Raw genomic sequence first — 16,922 nt, forward strand, 5'->3', positions numbered from 1 at the left:
AAGCCCAGCCCCGGCCAAAAACTGCAAAAAAAAAAAAAAAAAAAAAAGAAAGAAAAAAAAGAAATTAGTTGACAAACAATTCCTTTTTCTTTTTATTATTATTTTGGAGGGTTAGGGATACTTGCCTATATACGTGCTTTTTGTACAGATTGAGTCAAATTATACATGTAAGTGTGCCCTTCACGCAGGCTGTGAGCACTGTACCTAGTTGTGAATTTACCAATCCCCTTCTCCCCACTTCTCCAAGCAATTGTTTAAAATAGAAACCTAGAGGGCCACCCGTAGCTCAGGGGTTAGGGTGCTGGCCACATGCTCCAGGGCTGGTGGTTCGAACCCGGCCTGGTCCCGGTAAACACCCCCCGCCCCCCAAAAAAGCCAGGTGTTGTGGCAGGCACCCTGTAGTCCCAGCAGCTATTTTGGAGGCTAAGGCAAGAGGATCCCTTGAGCCCAGGAGTTTAAGGTTGCTGTGAGCTGTGATGCTATGGTACTCTACTGAGGTGACAAAGTGAGTCTCTGTCCCAATTAACAAAAAAAAAGAGAAAACTACACACATTTGCTTCTGCCTTGGGTAAGAATCTAATGCCATTTGCTAGTGGATAACCATTTTAAGTTACATATTTAGATCTATAGGAAATGTACATTTATTTTCTGCAGCTCAATCTCATTTCTGTCTACAAAGCCTCTTTCTGCTTGGGTGATAGGAAACAAGGCACCCTTTAATTGCTGCCCTTCCTCAGAGCTGTGCTGTTTCTGGATTGTTCTCGGTGCCAAGGTGTGAGAGGTTCTGTTGGTTCCTGGGCACAGGGCTATTTGAAATGCTCCTCCAAAGTCCCACTTGGCTTTTGGGTTTAGCTGTACTCTGTACTTCCACAGAGCTTGGGGTGTGGGGATCTATTCTGAGGCTGCCGTGCCACCTGCATGGGCACTCTTGGTGGCCATTTCTCTCTGGGTTCTCCTCATCTCCTTGCTAGGAAGTGGGGTGCAGGCCCCTCCTCGGGTGTCTGACTGACCTCCCCTGTCTGCCCTTTCTCCCTCTACCAGTCACACAGGGTGGTGGGAAGGCGGAGCCTCTTTTGGGCAGAGGGAAATCCTCCTCCCTTCTTCCTTCCTCCGCTCTCGCCCTGTGGCATATGCTGTGATGACTTGGGTCAAGCCATCTCTTCCTCCTGCTCTCCCACTGTCTCCAGGCAAAGAGCACGGAGCCCACAAAAGCCTGCCTGGCCGGGGCACAGTGCTACGTCCGCAATGTACATTCCAGCCACACAGATGACTGTCACAATAGGATGAACCCAAGCAAAGAGGAGTACAGGTGGCCGTGAGTGATGCTAAATTGCTTCCTTGATGGTTTCTTTTCTTTTTTTTTTGTAGAGACAGAGTCTCACTTTATTGCTCTCAGTAGAGTGCCGTGGTGTCACACAGCTCATAGCTCCTGGGTGTAGCTGGGACTATAGGTGCCCGCCACAATGCCCTGCTATTTTTTTGTTGCAGTTTGGCTGGGACTGGGTTTGAACTCGCCACTCTCGGTATATGGGGCCAGCACTTTACCCACTGAGCCACAGATGCCGCCTCGTTGATGGTTTCTAACATCCTTCTTATCTGTAGGCCAAGAAGAAGAAAAGACAGCACCCATTTTAGTTGACAGGTGGAGGGTTACTGGCCCCCCAACCAAAGCAAGTGACATGGCCTCATGTGCTCCCTGAGGAACATTGCCCTGAGATGGAAAAACTTCTTTCTCTGTGGACCTGCCTGGGCTAGTAAGAACAATCAGTTAAATGTTCACAGAAAAGAAAGTTACCGGAGGACTTTGCACAGTTGCAGTTGGGGGCTGGGCGCCTGCGGAGGTTACGGGAAGAAGTATTCTGTTCTATTCTCCTTTTAGCAAATTATCCTTTCTTAAGTTTTAGGGAACTAATCAAACAGAACGGACAGCAAGGTGCCATTGTGGTTAAGCATTGAGCAAAGTGTTCTCGATTTAGATTAACTATGTATGTGTCCAGCAGCATATGTGCTGAACAAAGAATTTTTTGGCAGTCTCTATGATTTCACCATTATTTGTTCCCTTTTCTATTTCTATACCTTTTTATTTTTGGACTAGCGTTGTGTATAAAAAACACCCAATAAATGTGGGTAGTCATTGAGTGCCCAAGCGAGCCTCAGTCTCCCTTTCATAATATTCATTTTGTCTGCAGTGCTTTCCTTTGTGTCTCCGAGCGTCTAGTTCCCAGGGCAACAACAGACAGGTGGCATCTCAGCAGGTGGCAGTGCATGGTGGGGAAGGAGCCCCTGGTCAAACCAGAGAAGGGAGAGAAGACAACAGCAGGAAGGGCTTCGGGAGAGCCCATCCTCTGTAAAGTGGGCATCTTGTGTTTGGGGGACTCAGGCTGCATGGGTCAGTCTTTCTCCCCGCCCCCCATCCCTGACATGCCACACACGTTTCCAGTATGAGGTTATGCAGAGTTCCCCTAGGGCCTGGGATACATGAAAGGGCTTGGGGGTTGGAAGATGGAGGTTGTATCTGTGGGGACCCCCAAAGGAGACACAGGTTTCAGTCTTTCCTGCTGATCTGGAGACCTGATTTGGGGACTTGTGCAGTGAGCCCTGGGTCCCTGCTTGGCTCTGGGAGTCCTAAGCATCCCTGTAGCCCAGAGTCTGCACTCCACCTCCGGCAGTCATCATTGCTGTTTTGGCTGCTGTGACAGCTTTACCCTCTTGTACTGGGATATTCCCAGAGCAGAGAGTGCAGAGGAATCTGGGGGGTCCCTCTGAATGGGTAAAGACATTAATTTTGGCAGAAGTTCCAGGATCCTCCCTGTCCAGCCTGAATCCCCAGGGCATTTGTAGTGAGAGGGCAGCTGAGGCTATGGGGGCGGTTGGGGTGCTGGGGCATTTTCCCACTGAAGTGTGTTGTTATCAAGCATGAAGACAAAATCACAGGATGAACAGGTGACTGGTCTCTGCCCCGGAATCTCCACCTGATCCCTATCATCTTCACAAGCGTGACAGAAACTGAAACTGGAGAAAGCTGTCTTGACTGAACTCCCTGACCTCTGGGTAGTGAGCCTGGTTCTTGCTCTGGTTGTCACAAGATGATCTGTGGGTGTTTACAGGAACTGGGGGTTGGGCATGAGTGGGGTTGATGTGTAACATGGATATAGTGGGAAATACCTGCAGGAGAAGGGAAGGAAGAGAAGAGAGGATGCCTATGCTTCTGGGGCAAGTGCAACACAAGCAGAGGATGGGACTATCCCCTGGAGAGTGGCCCTGGTTCTGCCCAGACTTGTCCTGGGTTCTTGGTGTCCAGGATGGTAGTAGCCCCAGTGTCATTCTCAGCCTCTCATGACTTCTGCCATGCTTTAGTTTTTTTTTTTTGAAACACAGTCTCAGTATGTCACCCTAGGACCTATTCCCACATCTGCTGAACAAGCCCTGAGGGAGCACAACTGCCACAGTAAGATGACGAGGGCCCAGCACAGGTGTGGGAAGGCCACACAGAAACAGGCATGGGTGTCTGGCTGGAGCCCAGTCAGCTGTGGCTCTCTGGGACAGCCTGTGGGCCCAGGGGCTCTGTGTGCAGCTCTGGGTGGTGCCTGCCAGGCCTGGAGCTCTGGAGGCTGGTCTAGTGCCAGGGCCCCCAGGATAGGCAGAGGCAGAGATTGGGGACTTTCCTGTGGCTGGTTGTATCTCAGGACTGGGTGAGCAATCAATGTCAGAGAGGTGCCTTAAGCAGCTGGGGCTCCCATCCAGGCCTGAGTGAGCCCCAGCTGCTTCTGTTTGATCCCTGAATTTTGCCTTCACTTCCGCCTATTTTCTGGGTTCTCCCTCAGGAGGGAAGACACCCTTTGGGATTTAGAGCTTGGGCTCTTCCTAGTCCTGGGATCTATCACTTCTCCTTTGTTCACTCCCTGGATCCCACTACGGTGCAGAGCAGCCATCAGTCAGCCCCAGAAGACTTCTTGGCAGCCTGTCTGGTCAAAAACCAGGGCTGAGGGACTGGGGGAGGTAGTAGGATGAGAATGCTGGAGCCAAAGAGGGGAGGGAGAACCTTCCAAGACTCATGGCTGCTGAGGCCCTTCTAGCTGGGTGTTGATGGGATTGGATTTCCCAGGGCTATGTTAACATACTTGGCAAACTTGTCCTTAGAGATTATTGTCCTTAGAGATTATTTATATACGTGTAATCTGAGGCCCACAATGAACATTAAAAAACATCCTCAGAGAGAATTTATTTGCATTTGCTTCCAAAGCTCCCTGTGGTCAGTATTCAACTTGAACAGCTTTAAACCAAGTTCCAGACTTGAAGTTCCCTGAGCCACCCAGAGGACTCAAACAAAGCTGTCATTTCAGGAGGTTGTTCCACTTCGAGGTCACTGTCACCCTAAGAGAGGAGACAGCACTTCAGAAGCTCAGCTTTTTTTGGAGTGTTAGTCTGTTAGACTCCGACCAAGCTGACTTTGTGTTTCCCTAGTTAGATGAAGCATTAAGACAAACTTCTTTCTAAGTATAGGCCCTCGAACTTTGTTCCCTTGCATTAGTTACACTAGAAAACTCATAAATTCTTTCTTTGCTCACTTGAGATGTAAATCATTTTAAAGCTTCTTGGCAGTTTTACAACCTGGTACCATCTTTCTCAAGGACCTGGAAGCCATTCTTTGGAAATGTAAACACCAATAGAGATAGTACCCTCACCTTCTTACCTTCTTGTCTTTGAGGGATGGTAGGAGCCTGATTTGCACCAGTTAGCAAATACAAGTGGCCTAATCACAGAGAAAAACATGAGCTAAGTCAAGAATAAGTCACCTCTCTGGACACATCCCAGTGACCCACCTCCCTTAACATCCTCAGGACTATCTAGTAGCTGCTCCAGTGCTTGGAGACCCCTCTGCTTCCCATTGCAGTGGAGCTGAGTTCAGACCGGCCTCTCTCTCCTGCTGCAGGAGCCTTGAGTAAAGTCTTTTCCTGCCTGTTTAACTTTGTCTGGTGCCACTTTTGCCCTGCTCCTCCCTCTTCCCAGTGCAGAGCAAAGGCTGTCATTTTCCAGGACGGTCAAATGCCTCTAGGAAAGGTCCTTCCTCCTGCTTGCCGACTTGTCAGCGTCCTGCTTTGGCCTGGTGATTCCTTATTGTTTTGTTGCCCCTGGGAGGCTTTTGAGCAGATTTAGAAACATATTCATGCTGTTTAATTTTAGTTGTGTTCTGTAAGAGGGTTGACATGAATAACCCAAGGGAAACAGGAATCAGTCACAGCCTTCGGTCTTCCTGCCTGCCTGTCTCTAGAAGCCTCCAGCTCAGTGTCCCCACGTTGATGCCCTCGTTTCCCACAGAATACCAGCCTCTCAGCCACTAAAAGGTGCTGTAATCCCAGACTGTTCCTGTCCAGTCAGCCCTACGACCCTACCCTTTATGTGAATCAGAAAAAGGTGTCCTTTCTTCAAGCTAAAAGTTTTAAAATAAGCATATTATTCCTAATTATGAGTGTAACAAACATGGACTCTGTTTGAATAAGACACTTAATTCCATCAAAATTGTCAAAACATACAAATTTAGTTACAAGACTCTTTACTGTCATCTGCCAAAACTGTGGTAAACACACACATTTTCCATCTTCGAAGTGAAACAACATATGATAATTTTCAAAACAAGAAAGATGTCAGTGCTATAGCACTCCCTTTGATGTGGCAACTGGGACAACTGTGTCAGCAACTCTAAATTCATCTTTAAAAAAATCTTCCATTGTTCTTAGTAAATATATCACACGTCTGTTTCCCTGTCCACCCCCATAGGTAACTGGGTAACTGGGTAGACACTCTCCCAGGTTCTCTGCCTCCACTCTGACCCCTTTCTCCACATATGCCAGGGGTTCTCAGTACCCCTTGCCTGTGACAGCCTTTGCTACCTCCCTCTGCCTCAGGTGCCCCTCACTCCATCATCTGGCAGGCACATTTCTACCTGCCTTCCGAGACTTCAGTGGATGTTACCTTTCCCGTGCAGCCAGCTCCCCCGCGGTGCCTCGCAATCTTCTTCACTGCAGCACCTGCCACGGCAAATGACCACTTTGTTGATTTGTTTATAAGTTTATTTCTCTACTTGGTGGTTTTCCCATCTTGTAGGGTTTGCAGCACTCTTCTGCACTCCCTGGTGGCCTGGATACCTCTCTGTTACACTGTTTCATACCCACAGGTTGGGCCTTTCCCCTGCATCAGGCTGGGTCAGGGCTCCCTGAGCCAGGGATTTGTCCTGCTGACTCTTGCCGTCCCTGTGTCTAATACGGTGCTTGGTTCCAGTGGATTTCTCCCTGCATTAACTTGTGTCTTCCTGGCTTATCTGATTTCTGGACGATCCAGTCCCTCTCCTGCCTATAGTCCCTCAGAGTCTGGGATGGGCAGAGGGGACAGGGCTGTCTCACCAGTCTGCTAGGTGCTTTAGGTCTCTGGGGGAGTGTTTTTTTTTTTTTTTCCTCTCCGCACTTGTCATTAGTTACAAAGCTGTTGGGGGCAGGCAGCTCCCATCCTTCCTCAGATCACTGACAAGAGTGAGGCAGCCTTCCTTCCACACAGAATTAACACTCCAAGAGCAAATTGCTGCAAGGTAATTTTGCAAAATGGTCAATGTAGAAAGTAATCCATTTGTTAAGACTTTGTGGAGTTACTTGCAGAGCACCCAATGGATGCTTAGTATTTCATTTAAGAAGGAGGGAACTTTTTCTTCACTCACTTTATGGTCTTCTCTGTTTGGGGGCCACGATTTCTTCCTGAGCCCTTGCTTCTGCCCCTAAGTGGATCCCCGGCTCTGGCAGTAACCCAGTGGGGTGAGTAGCATCAACCTGGATGAAGGTTCTTGTCTTATTGTCTTGTGGCTTTGCCTATGTTGACCCACTGCCTAATAAAGGGTGGGGTCCTTCTTTACTAAGGAGGTAAGAGGGTGGAAAGTGGCAGAGGCTTTGTCACTTTTCCCCACCAAGGTGTGTTTTGTGTGTCCCCCAAACCCTTCTTGGGCCATCCCAACACAACCCGGTTTTTCTCTGGGTTCGTAGCAAGGTGAAGGAATCCTCCAGCCCAGCACATGAGAACCAGTCCAAGGGGACGTGATAAGCTGAGAGCAGCACCCCACAACCTATGATTCTGCCTGCCTTAGAGCCTTCATATCTAAAGCATGCACCCCCATACCTTAGCAGACCCCTCTGCTCCCCCTTCTCCAGGGCCCCCTCGGAAGGCTCAGATCACTTCAGATTTTTGGAAAACTAATGTAGCTGCAGTGTTTAGCGTCTCCAGCCTCTGCATCCCACATGGGGCATCCTTATGAAGGGTCCAGCTCATGCCACGAGCCTCGGGGTCATTCTCCTAAGCAAAATAAGGCAGTCACAAAGGGCAGGTACTGTCTGCGTCCACTTACATGAGAACGTGAAGAGGTCAGATACATAGAAACAGGAAGCAGGAAGGCGGTCGGCAGGGCCGGGGGCGGGGCTGGGGAGTGGAGTCTAAGGCGTCTAGAGTTTCAGTGTCACCTGTGAAAGGCTCTGCCGTCTGCTGCATGCCACTGTGGACCTGCTCAACAGCACTGAACTGTATGCTGAGAAATAGTTAAAACGGTAAATTGAACGTTGTGTGTTTGTTACCCTGCTTAAAAACAAAGTCCTACTCAGTGTCCCACTTCCTTATAAAGTAGAGGCTGGGGCTTTGGGACACTGTGATTTCTTACAAAAGGAGTTTCATCTTATGAGGAATTTGTAAGCATGAAGGTGTAGTATTTTCCAAGCTGGGGAAAAGCACTCATTCTCCCGAGGGCGGCGTTGGTGCGCCAGGCTCGGAGTTTGCCCAAGGAAGCCCTGCCTGGTGGGCCACTGAGGACTCGATACAGAAGGTTGAAAAGGCCACTTCAGGGCAGAGGATGAGGAGTTGGGACAGAGAGCAAACACTTTCTTCATGTTTTTACTTAACTTTTGGGAAGGGGTGAGAGAGGTGGGGGGACCAGTTGGGAGACATCTGCTCTGAGCCTCCCCCTCCCCCCACTGGCTTTGCTCAGAGCCTTTAGGGGTCCCTCACAGCTGTTGCCTTGGGCACAACAAGCCCTCCCTCTCCTGCCAGCACCAAAGCCCCTCCTCTAGCAGCCAGCCCTCTTGGACGGGCAGGATCTATCCCCCTGCTAAGACTGACACCCCCCAATCCTCCCAGTCTGCAGGGGCCTAAGGAGCTGTGCCCTCAAGTCTTTTGCTGTGTCTCCCAATCTTCCCAGTTTGCAGGGGCCTAAGGGGCTGTGCCCTCAAGTCTTTTGCTGTGTCTCGACCCCCAAAGGCAGACAGTGGCCCGGGAAGGTATGCAGGCGTGTCCCTGAAGCTGGCTCCTCCCTGAGTCCAGAGGGCTCCTGACTTGCTCACCCTTGGCCAGGCACACCCTGAACTTCCTCTTGGACTGCATGTGTGACTCCCTTTGCAAAAAGACTCGGAAATTTTTCTTGTACCCTCAATGAATCCCAAACAATAATAATAAAAAAAATTGGCTGGGCACAGTGATTCATGCCTGTAATCCTGGCACTTTGGAAGGCCAAGGCAGGATGATACTCAAGGCCAGGAGTTCAAGACCAGCCTGAGGAATGTCGTGAGACCCTGTCTGTAAAAAAATTAAAACAAAATAAAACTCAGTATAGACTACGGAAAAAGTATAAAGTACTATAAAATTTTTAAAAAGAATTAAGAAATTTATCCATAATTCCACTGTTCGGAGACCACTACAATAAATATTTTTGGCCTTGTTTTTTTCCTATTTTACCTGTTGATATCATGTAATGTGCTCAGTTTTGTATATAATTTTGCATACTGCTTTTTAAACTTAACATTATGTCATGTAATTAAAATTCCTATGTAAGCCAAAAAAAAAAAAAAAAAAAAGAGAGACGTGAAATTCTCCTGCCAGCAGGATTCAGGCCCTGGGAAGCTGACCAGTCCCTGCCGTCCTCTTTCTGACCCTCACCCTCTGCAGGATTTGCTTCTGCTCCACAGCAGCTGCTTCCACCAGGCCGAGAGATGGAGAGACCGGACCTGGTAGATCTGGGAGGCTCTGAGACCAGGAGAGGCCAGAGGACAGGACCACAGTACGTGTGCCCGTGTGTGTGCTGCATGTGTGTGGGGGGATGGTGGGCTTGCCACAGGGAAGGCAGTCCACCCAGCCATGGAGACAGGGCTGCCTGCCAGCTCTGACTGCAGGGCTCCGGGAAGGTCTCCACTTGGTCTCCAAAATACCTCCCCAACTTGCTGCGGAGCAACCTCGGCAGGAATGGGCGCCTCACCTCACTGGGGATGTCTGTGGGAGGGGCTGTCCTAGGAGGAGAGGGTGTCAGGGAGGGTGGCCCAAGGAGGAAAAACCATGTGGGAAGAAGGCTTCCCAGGAGCCCTGTGCTGGATGGGGAGTCACCAGAGGCTCGCTGCTTTTCCATATTCACTTTTGCTATAGTTCTCAGTCTCTGCACTTAGGATTCTGTTAACTGGGCATGGGAGGTGGGCAACACTTTACTGCAAACAATACTTCTGATTTCACCTACATTTAAGCCAACCTGGCCCTCATGTTAACCCTTCCTTTCCTCTTTCTGACTCATCTGTTGAACTGCAGCTAAAGTCCTCCCCGTGCTGGGCTCTGGAAGCTTCTCTGACCACCTTTCTGTGCGTGGAAATGGCCCCTAGATGTGGGATGAGTCCCTACTGTCTTTGGCAGCTGTGGTGGGAGGCCTGAACCCACATCCTGCTTGGGCTATTTCCTGAGAAGAGGGTGGAGGCTGCCTGTAGAGTCTTCACTGACTTCCGGGGAGAAAGCTCTCCTTTTTTCTCTCAGTTGCTCTGCCAAGGTCTCCAGAGTGGCCTGGGAGATGTGATCAGAAGGAAACGTGGACCAACAAAGGAGAGAGTGAGAAAGGGGCAGGTTTGGGTTCCTTTTGGTCTTTAAATGCATTTTCTATGTGCTTAGGAGGAAATGGTACAGGTTGGACAATTGTATGTACGGTAAGAGTATTTGTGTGCTTGTGTGTGAGTCCTGATTCAATATGATGCTGCATGTAGAAATCTGGCAAAGACTCAAATTTAGTCACACGGTGCTGGAAAACCATGTAAAACAATGCTGCTTCATTGGGAAATACATTTCTTTCTCCTTCAGTCCTGCAGGAGGTCTCTGCTTCCTTCAGCTCAGTGTTTACTTACTAATGATCCGGGGACCACAGGTAAGGGCAGAGATGAGGTGGGGTCCCTGATGGTATAAGCACCATAGTACCAGGCTGCACATTCTTTTCAATCCCACAGGAATATTAAAAAATAATATTAGTGGACTAACAAGTAAATCTCAACCAATAACACATACTTTACATAGACATTGTTCTTTTGCTGTGTTTCGACACTGGAAATAAATAAAAAGGTAGCCAACTCTCAATGCTTTTTGAAATTTAGTCATCACGGGCGGCACCTGTGGCTCAGTTGGTAAGATGCCGGCCCCATATACCGAGGGTGGTGGGTTCAAGCCCGGCCCCGGCCAAACTGCAACAACAACAACAAAATAGCCGGGTGTTGTGGTGGGCGCCTGTAGTCCCAGCTACTTGGGAGGCTGAGGCAAGAGAATCGCTTAAGCCCAGGAGTTGGAGGTTGCTGTGAGCTGTGTGATGCCATGGCACTCTACCTAGGGCCATAAAGTGAAATTCTGTCTCTACAAAAAAAAAAAAAAAAGAAATTTAGTCATCACTTCTCCTATTTTATGGGTCACAAAGAAATCATCATTGACATTAGAACATATTTAAAACTAGTCAACAAAAAGAACGGAGGAAAGGCTGAATACTATAATAATGTCAGTGTCTCTCAAACTAAGGTATTAATACAACGCAACAGCGTTCAAAATTTCAGCATTCAGAAATTCAATGCAACAACGCTCAGACTTTCTCAGGAAATTGATAGCCGATGAGGATACATTAGCCAAACATAATTTTGAACGTGTTGAGAGTTGAGAGCACTTCAGTCAGATAACTAAGACTTGTTTTAAAGTTACACTAAGTCACATTGGCTTTAGTAATGGAGACATTCTGGCTCAGGAATATAAGACCAAGAGTCCAATGGACGAAACAGAACTTAGGGATTGAATTATGGAACTGTGGGCACTGGGTATCCAACAGAATCACTGGAAGAAGAATGGACTATTCCATAAATGGGGCCGGGGGAAACCTGGCTCTTCATGTGGAATTATTTAGGAATGCTCATTTTTGACTAAACGTGGCTTAAACCAGTCCTTGTTAAACTGGAATGCTCTTGAGAGTCACCTGGACTTTTTTAAGTGACAGCTTCTGACTCAGTGGGTCTGGGGTGGGCTCTCATTCTACCATTTTAGTGAAATCTCAGTTGTAGGCAATGTTGCTAATTTATGAATTACACCTTGATTAGCAAGAGCTTAAACCATAGGATTATTAAGTGAATATTTAACAGAGAGGTCATCTCCAGGATATTCTGGCAGCTCAGGTGGTTTACTCACTAGCAGTCTGGGGACCACAGCCCAAGCAGGATGTGGGTTCAGGCCTCCCAGCTCACCAGGCAGAGAAAGGTCTTTTATCTTCCTGCTTTGTCATACATTAGCTTGCAGGTACATGTTGGCTTTCTGTTTTTGTATTTGTTACCTCATTGGCCACAACATCTGTCACAATTCCAGACCACACTTCAATTCCATTTAAGGAGGGGGAAGGGATGAAGCAGAGGCTCTCTACTTAAGTCTGGCCCTATCACCAAGAAAACAGTGCTCTTCCCAGAGGCTCCAAGCACAATTTCCCTTATTTGTCATCTGTGTGTCACATGGACACCCCTAATTAAAAGGGAAGCTGGAATAGAGAATGTGTTAGTTTTCTTTGGCTGCTGTAATAAATTGCCACAAATTTAGTGGCTAAAACCTACAAATTTATCATTTTATCGTTCTTGAGGCCAGAGTCCTGAAAGCAAGGTTTTTGGACAGGAATGTGATCCGCCTGAGACTCTGTGGGAGGATCTTTTTCCTTCCTTTTATAGGCTCTAGAGGCCACCTGCATCTCCCTTGGCCCCCGGCCCCTTCCTCTCTCTTCAAAGCCAGCAGTGTAACATATTCCAGTCTCTCACTCTGTAACCTCTGCCTCTGTCCTCACATCTCCTTTTTATCACTCTGACTTTCCTGCCCTCCTCCTATATACACCCTTATAAGGACCATTGGGCCCCCCTAGGTGATCCGAGAATATCTCTCCATCTTAAAATCCTTAATCATGGGCAGCGCCTGTGGCTCAGCGGGTAGGGCGCCGGCCCCATATGCTGAGGGTGGCGGGTTCAAACCCAGCCCCTGCCAAACTGCAACAAAAAAATAGCCGGGCGTTGTGGCGGGCACCTGTAGTCTACTACAGGTAGTAGCTACTTGGGAGGCTGAGTCAAGAGAATTGCCTAAGCCCAAGGATTTGGAGATTGCCGTGAGCTTTGTGACGCCACAGCACTCTACCGGGGGCGATAAGGTGAGACTCTGTCTCTACAAAAAAAAAAAAAAAATCCTTAATCACATCAGCAATGTCCTCTTTACTGTGCAAGATAACACAGCCATAGATTCTGGGGATTGGTACCTGGACATTGTGGGGAGCCATTTTTCTGTCTACCCTAAAAAGTATCTAGACCCCTTCCCTAACTCATCATTTTTAGTGGGTGATGTGTAAAAGAGAAGGTAGTTAATTGGTTTAGCCAATCAACAGTGTTTGCCATTTTTGCGAATATGGAAAAATAATTGAATTACTGGCCTGTTTTACTATACACAAAAATAAATTCCAGGAAAATTAAAGATCTAACAATTAAAAGTAGGAAATAATATTAGAAAAATGTGATTTATCTTTTTCATATACTGATTCACATTTTAAGAGGGTTTTAAAATAAAATATAAAATACTCAAATTATAAAAGGTAGGGTTGATAAATATGAATGGATTAAAATTTATTTTTGTTTAAATTTATTTTATTATTTTGTTTCTTCACAATATGAAGAAAATTTAAAAATAAGACACAACTTTGGAGAAGGTCTATGAAAAGTGTAGAATCAATAAAAGTTTAGTAACCAGAACATACAAATCATTTCTACAAATCAATAAATGATACTGAAAATCCATAGGGCAAATGGACAAAGAATATTAACTATCAGTTCACAGAAGGGGAAGTCTTAAATAGCCAATAAATGTATGAAAAGATACAAACATCATAGACAAAGGGCAACATTTATGAAATATCATTTTATACAAACCAGACTGGAGACAGTTTGGAAGATGAGGTTAGGTATTGGGGCGGATGTCCTGGGTCCAAAGTCTTGCCAGGTCCCACGGCTGCACCTTGCTCATGAACAGTTCTCTGAGTGGCTCTCTACCACTCTCTCCTGTCTGGATGCGGGGTCTTCTTTGCTACTCCCCCAAAAGGTCAAGGCCTTTGAACTTGCTCTTCCCTCTGACTGAACAATTCAGTAGTTTTTGAAAAATTTCAATTTACTATAAGGGTATATATGATTGGATTACATTGTTTGCATTGGAGTCCTTTACCCAGGAGGTGTGCCATATACCCATTAGGTGGGAGCTTACCAAGTCCTCTCTTTCCCTCCCCCAGTCCCCACTTCTTAATTTCATTGCGTTTTTTTCTCATGTGGGCCTGTAGTTATTCATCTACTAATTTCAAATTAGTATTCAGCACATAGGGCGTTTGCTTTTCCATTCTTGAGCACTTCAATACCTTTGCCAAGTGTGATAGTCAAGTGCTGCAGAGAAACAGAGAGACTAAGAGTGTGTGTGTGAAGAGATTTATTTAAGAAATTGGCTCACATGATTGTGTAGACTCAGGAAGAATTACAGTGTGGGTCCTAAGGCAGCCTGCTGCAGAACCGGATAAAATCCAAAGCCCTGCTCCTGAGGGGCTCCTTCTTGCGTGGGGCAGATAAGCCTTTTGTTTTACTCAGGCCTTCAAATGATTGGATGAGGCCCACTTGTACTACTGCGGGCAATTTGCTTTGCTCAAAGTCCACTGATTTAAATGTAAATCTCATTCAAAAACACTATCACAGAAATGTTCAGAATGTCTGACCAACTCTCTAGGCACTCTGGTCCAGGTAAATTGACACACAAAATTAATCATCACAAGTCTATACCCTATCAACTTGTGAAGACTACAACAAGATCTTAATTCTGTCTAACATGAGATAGCTGTCCTATGTGCAACTGAACCTACACTAACTCCTTCCCTGGAGAAGGAGGTAAAGTCCACGGGTGATGTTTACCTTTCTCCTTGACATCCCATAACTTAAATACTCGATGTAAAGTTCACAACACTTAAACACTGATATGAAGTCAATACATCTTATGTTTCATGACGAGGGGATAAGAAAGGGAGAAAACAAGCATACTTCACACACACATACATTCATAACAAAATAAGTAATAAAATGACAACGACAATTCTTGCTTCTGTCACGTGGTCACAACTGGTATTATAACTACCTTCTTCTATTACCCACTCTCTATTCCCCTTGCTTCAGCAAGCACCTCAGCTGGTTGTGGACCTTTCCCTGGCTGGGTCACCTATTCCTTCACTCCTGAAGGGTCTGGGCCCTTTGTAGTCCTGCCTGGATTGGGTTGGTTTCTTTTGATTTTGATCACAGGGCACGGTAGAACTAAGAAATGCCCTCAGCCATGCCCTTCTTACCTCCACTGTGGTGTAGGAGTCCACTTTCCCTTGGATAGACAGGATCAATCACCCCAGCCAGCAGTGTAACTCCCTTCTTAGCCTGTTGTTTAGAGACATGAGGAGCCCACACTGGCCAGGTGGTAGTCTTAACTTCCACGTCAGTGGAATCACCATTGTGACTCTGAGAGGAAGGATTCCTCCTTTTCTTTCTTACTCTACTGAGGACGGCAAAGTGAGACTCTGTCTCAAAAAAACAAAAACAAAAAAAAAAAACCCCAAAAAACAAAACTAAAGGCAGCAGATTCAAGGTAAGAATTCTCTTTTTTTTTTTGAGACAGAGTCTCAAGCTGTCACCCTGGGTAGAGTGCTGTGGAGTCACAGCTCACAGTAACCTCAAACTCTTGGGCTTAAGTGATCTCTTGCCTCAGCCTCCCAGGTAGCTGGGACTACAGGCACACACCACAATGCCCAGCTATTGTTTTGGTTATAGTTGTCATTGTTGTTTGGCAGGCCCAGGCTGGATTCCAACCCACCAGCTCTGGTGTATGTGGCTGGCACCTTAGCCGCTTGAGCTACAAGCTCTGAGCCAGGTAAGAATTCTTTTAATGTTTCTAAGGATCTCTTTGTTGCTGAAGCTAGTGGGATAAAGATGGGTACAAATAAATGAAATATTGCATTGTATGATGGAACTTCAGCTTATTTATAAATAATCTTAAGTAATAAGAGGTATCAAACTTAGGTTATTGTAAGCATAAGCCTAAGGACTTTATTTTATTTTGTAGAGACTGAGTCTCACTTTATGGCCCTCGGTAGAGCGCCGTGGCCTCACACAGCTCACAGCAACCTCCAACTCCTGGGTTTAAGCGATTCTCTTGCCTCAGCCTCCCGAGTAGCTGGGACTACAGGCGCCCGCCACAACGCCCAGCTATTTTTTGGTTGCAGTTTGGCCGGGGCCGGGTTTGAACCAGCCACCCTCGGCACATGGGGCCGGTACCCCACCAACTGAGCCACAGGCGCTGCCCAGGACTTTATTTTTTTATTAAATCATAGCTGTGTACATTAATGTGATCATGGGGCACCATACACTAGTTTCATAGACCGTTTGACACATTTTCTTTTTTTTTTTTATTTTGTAGAGACAGAGTCTCACTTTATGGCCCTCAGTAGAGTGCCGTGGCCTCACACAGCTCACAGCAACCTCCAACTCCTGGGCTTAAGCGATTCTCTTGCCTCAGCCTCCCGAGTAGCTGGGACTACAGGCGCCTGCCACAACACCCGGCTATTTTTTGGTTGCAGTTTGGCCGGGGCCGGGTTTGAACTCGCCACCCTCGGTATATGGGGCCGGCGCCTTACCGACTGAGCCACAGGCACCGCCCTGTTTGACACATTTTCATCACACTGGTTAACATAGCCTTCCTGGCATTTTCTTAGTTATTGTGCTAAGACATTTACATTCCACATTTACTAAGTTTCACATATACCCTTGTAAGATGCACGACAGGTGTAATCCCATCAATCTCCCACCCTCTGCCCACCTCCCCCCTCCCTCCCCTCCTTTCCCCTTTCCCCCTATTCTTAGGTTGTAACTGGGTTATAGCTTTCATGTGAAAGCCATAAATTAGTTTCATAGTAGGGCTGAGTACATTGGATACTTTTTCTTCCATTCTTGAGATACTTTACTAAGAAGAATATGTTCCAGCTCCATCCATGTAAACATGAAAGAGGTAAAGTCTCCATCTTTCTTTAAGGCTGCATAATATTCCATGGTGTACATATACCACAATTTATTAATCCATTTGTGGATCGATGGGCACTTGGGCTTTTTCCATGACTTAGCAATTATGAATTGGGCTGCAATAAACATTCTGGTACAAATATCTTTGTTATGATGTGATGTTTGGTCTTCTGGGTATATGCCTAGTAGAGGAATTATAGGATTGAATGGCAGATCTATTTTTAGATCTCTAAGTGTTCTCCAAACATCTTTCCAAAAGAAATATATTAATTTGCATTCCCACCAGCAGTGTAGAAGTGTTCCCTTTTCTCCACATCCATGCCAACATCTCTGGTCTTGGGATTTTGTGATATAGGCTAATCTTACTGGAGTTAGATGATATCTCAAGGTAGTTTTGATTTGCATTTCTCTGATGATTAAAGATGATGAGCATTTTTTCATATGTCTGTAGGCCGTGTGCCTGTCTTCTTCAGAGAAGTTTCTCTTCAAGTCCTTTGCCCAGTCTGCGATGGGATC

At 46.6% G+C, this 16,922-nt stretch overlaps 1 protein-coding gene across 1 annotated transcript in view; it reads left to right on the forward strand.

Annotated features, from left to right (window-relative positions):
* Positions 1-1,125: 1,125 nt before the first annotated feature.
* LOC128598602 (GTPase IMAP family member 4-like) overlaps positions 1,126-16,922 on the forward strand; it is a 105,682-nt gene continuing 89,885 nt past the window's right edge. Inside the window, exon 1 of the mRNA XM_053609185.1 lies at positions 1,126-1,315. The gene's annotated coding sequence lies outside the window, so the exon portion shown is untranslated. The remainder of the gene's footprint in view (positions 1,316-16,922) is intronic.

The sequence above is a fragment of the Nycticebus coucang genome, chromosome 11, assembly GCF_027406575.1.
Source record: "Nycticebus coucang isolate mNycCou1 chromosome 11, mNycCou1.pri, whole genome shotgun sequence".
NCBI lineage: Eukaryota > Metazoa > Chordata > Mammalia > Primates > Lorisidae > Nycticebus > Nycticebus coucang.